Here is a 5,323-nt window from a genome sequence, read left to right on the forward strand (position 1 = left end):
GAAAGCAAGTTTCAGAGCCTCATGCACAATCCATTTTGGTATTTTCCTTCTTTCTTTTTTGCTTAATGGCCTTTTGCTTTCTTGCTGTATGATATTCTTGATGTTATCCCACAACTCTTCTTATCTCCAGTAATTAGTGTCTAATGCTTCAAATCTAGTCCTAAAATGATTTCTACATTCAGGTGGGATAGATTCAAGGTCATATTTTGGCTCTCATGGACTTATTTTAATTTTCCTCTGCCTCAGACTGAACATGCTTTGGAGCAACTGATGATCTGTTCCACAGTCTTCCTGATTAAATTTTAAATTATCATTTATGATGGCTAGAATCCTCATACAAGGCCATGATGAAAACTCGGGTACCCAAGAAGTAAGTCACTGGGTATCCTAATGGCAGGCTGCCTTTGGATACAGATACACCCTCTGTTCCTTCAGTGAGTTCCCAGAAGCAAATAATAGCATAAACCTGGTACTGTTTTCTTTAGCAAGAGAGATACAGGAAAGCAGTTTAGTATAGAAAGGGAAATTGACCAAGGCAGGCAGATTGATTGCCGTGTCTCAAACAAATATTTATATGAAGTCGGGTAACTTTAATGGCCTTGAAAAGCTCTAAGTAGTTATTCTGCATTTGAAAACAAAGTGATTCACCCTTTTGAAGATAAACATATTGATCTAACTTCAGTCTATTTTCTGTACATTGGTCCCACCATATGAATGTTATATGTTACTGTCATTAGTATGCTGAACAAGCAGGACTCATTGAGTTTGCTCTTAAAAGCAACTTCACTTTGTTCTCATATTGTCCCTTTGAATTTGCTTAAAGGCAGATGACCTTCCTTCCTGCTGGATTAAAATATAGCAGGCTCCGTGGAATCACTGGTCACTCTTGGGGAATAAAATATTCATTATCACTTCATATACACAACAATATCCAAAAACATCCACTGACATCTAACAATAGAAACTTCAAGCATCAGTTAATGTTAAACTTCTCTCATCTTTGGGGAGAGTAAGGCTGTGATCTTTTCACTCCATTTTCTGATCAGATTTCTATTTTCTGTTCTTAGGTCACGAACCCCCCTTGACTGGATGTCTTAGTTATCAAGAGCTGCCTTACTAGAAATACCACAAGTAGGGGGCATAAAGAACAGAAATTTATTTTCTCAGAATTTAGGAGGCTATAAGTCTGAATTCAGCATACTGGCTCTAGGGGAAGGCTTTCTCTCTGTAGTCTGAGAGAAGGGCCTAACTTGTTTTGTTCTTCTATATCTGGCTTCTGTGGCCAGTATCAAAAGAATGACTCCAAACCACCCTCCCAGAGCACTCTTCTCACCTGGAGTCACTAATTCATTACAATGACCACAAAGAACTCAGACACTACACTCACAATTGTGGGGTTTGTTACAGAAATTGTTGTTACTCATCATTAAGTTGGTTCAGACTCATAGTGACTCTTTATAGGGTTTCCAAGGAGTAGCTGGTGGGTTTGAACTTCCAACTTTGTGGTTTGCAGTCCAGTGCTTATCCGATAGCACCAACAGGTTACAATTGAGGGTCAGAAATGCTCCAAACATAGTTGTTACATTCCAGACAGCTTCTCTTCAGTCTTCAGGACAGCCTCCTGTGGTCACAGGCTGGCCTCTGTCTAGGCAATGTTACAAAGTTCTTTTAGGGCTGCCCATAGGACACACCACTCCACCAAAAGTCTCAGCCTGGAAGTACTTAGCTCTATATCCATGAGTCAGTAATTCTAGCTCTCCTAATTAACTGTCTGGAGGCATATCACTCTGCAAGCAAGCCTCCTGCTCAAAGTCCCTCAGCTTTATCTGCTCCATGGACTAGAAAGCCAATCACTGTGTCTCATTCTGACTCTTGGTTTTGCTGCTGCTGCTCTTCTGCCACTCCTCCTGTGTCACAGATTTCTGTCCCTGAGTCCAGGAGGTTCCATGCACAAGGATTTCCAAGTCCAAAGGATGTGTTCCACTCCTAGCTCTTCTAAGATGGTAATGAGATTCCCTTATCATACTTCTAGATGGTTCATTTTATACATATTAGAGTTCTAGGTTTTTACAGTCACAGTTAACCCTGCTAACCACTCCCAGCTGAATCATACAATCATATCAGCATCGTCTTCCATCTTGTCTTACTTAAAACCATCAGGACAAAAATGTTGTTTGGTAGGAATCTGCAAACGCTATGGCAAGCAGAGACATCAAATGCCATAGCTCTTCCACAATGTGACATGTGTCTTCCCTCCATGCTTGCTCACTTAACCTATTCTTTTGTCTCTCAAAAGGACTTAAAGGGCACTCTCTATTAATACTGCCTCATTATCCTAACAAAAATAACATCGTCAATTGAGATTGTAACCAGAAGTAAAGGGGTTAGGATTTGCAACATGTATTTTGAGGGGCACAATACAATCCAAAGCAGGTGGAATATAGAGAAGAAAAACAGGAAAGCCAAAATCTTTATATTTAATAAATACTATTACAAGATGAAAGGAGCTCTGGTAGCATAGTGGATATGAGTCGGACTGATAACTACAAGGTCAGCAGTGAGAAACTACCAGATGTTCTGTGGGAGAAAGAAGAAACTTTCTACTTCTGTAAAGATTTACAGCCTTGAAAACTCTATACAGAGTATAAGTCAAAACTGCTCCATGAACCACAACAACCATTATAAGATGGAGTCCTGGTGTGGTGCTGTAGGATAAGCACTTGACAGCAAGGTAGGCTTGAACTGCAAGGTTGGCAACTCAAATTACCAGTCTTTCATTGGAAATCCAGGGTCTCTATGGGTCAGAACTGACTCAATGACATTTAATGTTATAACATAGCTGCATGCTCCTAGGACCTAGATACTGTTTGAGCTGACTCCCTTTAGAGCATATGTGTGAATTTTTTTCAGAGGCATCTCTGCAGAGACCCTCTAACAACAATTCCATGTGACATGACAGCACCTTACTGTAGGAAGACCTTTCCTGACCCTCCTCAATTTCTTTATCCAACACCATACTTCTAGACTCTGAAAAGAGCCCATGTGAGCAGGAATTTTATTAATTAGACATTCCTAAGGGATGTTCCTCACTCAGACCCCAAAATGCTTGTAACATTGCCTTAGCATTGGAGAGAAGAGAATTTGCTTCCAAGAGGCAGGTCTCAACTTTGAAGTGACAGGAAGCTTTAGCCAGCTTTTTGCCTTTTCATTTTCTCAAGCACAAGTCAGGTATCAGACACTGCATCCCACAACTCTATACAGAATGCATATCAAAGTCTGTAAGGTCCCACTGAAGACTCCCTTCTTTGAAGTAGCCACTCTGAGGAGTAAGTACAGGTTATAGAGACGGAATTTCACATAAACTTCTCCAAAGTATTTCTCTCCATACAGCCATTGCATTTCCAACCACATAATCATTTTAATTCCTTAATGAAATGTAGGTTCACTTAAGTTTTGGCTATGTATTCTGAAGTTCCTAAAGGATGATCTATTTCATGGTTCATTTTGATATGTGAATTCTATTATATATTGATGTCTTGAACCTTCTATTTTAACATCCTGCTATGCTACCTGCCTATAACATACTGCTATACTGATAGAGAAATCAACTAAACAAAACAAAATCCATCATGCACATGATTTGTGTTTTTGCCATGTCTTTAGTCTGATGCAGAAACCTTCCCCTAGCTGTACACTGGCCTGAGAATCATTCTTGAATTATCTGTGGTTGACAATCTCAAAGGAAAAGTAGTGAGAACTGTTAGTAAAGGATACACAAAGAAAACTGAGATGGAAATGATTTCTACATAGCCACAGACATTGGGAGACGCCTGCATCTTCACTCAAATGCAATTTCATAGTCCTCAAAATTGCATTTTCCCCCACCAGTTCATTTAATATGCACCTTCAGAGTGCTGTCTCAAATTTAATATTTGTCTGGGCAAAATGTCTCATTCTTACCCAGTTTTGAACATGTTTTATGTTCTTTTTTATTTCCTTAAATAAAAGTTGGAATAAAGATAAATGGGCAAAAGCTACAAGGATGCACATGCGCCAGTGAGTAAAAAAGCAGAGAGACAAAGAGTTTACAGGGATGATTCTATCACTAGCCAGTTTAACATGATTTTGCTCCATGGTGACAAGTAGCTTGTACAGCTGGAGTGGCTAAATGTGGAGTCTGTATTGTGCTGAAATTCTTCTAGTGAAACACAGGCCTTATGGTAAGGAGAATAATAGTTCCCTCAAGATGGTCACACCCTAATTCTTTTAACCTGTGAATATATTAGTATACGTGTCAAAAGGGAATTTCCCCATGAAATTTAAGTTAAGGACCTTGAGTTGCAACAGCATTCTGAATTATACAGGTGGACGCAGCATAACCAATCACAAACATTCATAAAACTGGAAGAGGAGAATTGGACAGAAGCATGGCCATGGAAGAAGGTCAGAGTGACCCAGTGTGAGAAGAGCTTGACCAAGCATTGCATGAAGGGCCAGCAGGGTGCCAGCTTCAAGTGCTCCTCAGTCCAAGGCAGTTCTCACACTATGTCCTTAGGAGTCTTCTCCTTGACAACATCTCATCTTGCTACATGAACTCCTTCATGAAGTAGAGGATGAAACTGTAGCCAGTCTGAAATCACATCCAAACAACTTGCAATCCACTGAAAAAGAAAAATTACCCCCTAAATCCTAATTTGAAGAATTGCATAGTAAATTCTGTTCAGTTTGGTTCAGCAACACAGTGGTTTAAAAAGAGACTCTGCCACTTAACTAGTCCAGGCTATGTAGTGGACATTTGCCATGTTGCTGGCTACCCAGTACCCCAATACATTCTTGATACAGTCCTACTACTAAGGCATAGTGGAACGAAACAGGGTATCTCCCTCTGGCCTCAAAATTAAGCCATTGGACATGGGAATGGGACACGATTTCAGACAACCAGATACTTCTTCCCAGGAATTTGAACTGAAGGAAAAGCCAAAGATACAGACTATTCACATCAGATATCAGAGTGCTACAGTTGTAGCAGTAAGTAACCAATGAGGAGTGTGACTTTAGCTATTTCCTCTGGTCCCCGCTTTTTCCTAAGCCTGTTTTTTTTATCCTTCTTTTCACTTCTGTGAACAACCCAATGAACTAATTTAGTTAGCTGGAGTCAGTATCATGGATTGAATAGTGCCTTCTTAAAATGTATCAGCTTGACTGGACCACAATTCTTAGTGGTTTGGTAGTTATATAATGATGTAATGTAGCAGCTATGTGATGACCCCCTATGATGTAACTTGATGTGATAAACCAATTTGTTGTTGTTGTTGTCAGGTGC

The sequence above is a fragment of the Chrysochloris asiatica genome, unplaced genomic scaffold, assembly GCF_000296735.1.
Source record: "Chrysochloris asiatica unplaced genomic scaffold, ChrAsi1.0 scaffold00072, whole genome shotgun sequence".
NCBI lineage: Eukaryota > Metazoa > Chordata > Mammalia > Afrosoricida > Chrysochloridae > Chrysochloris > Chrysochloris asiatica.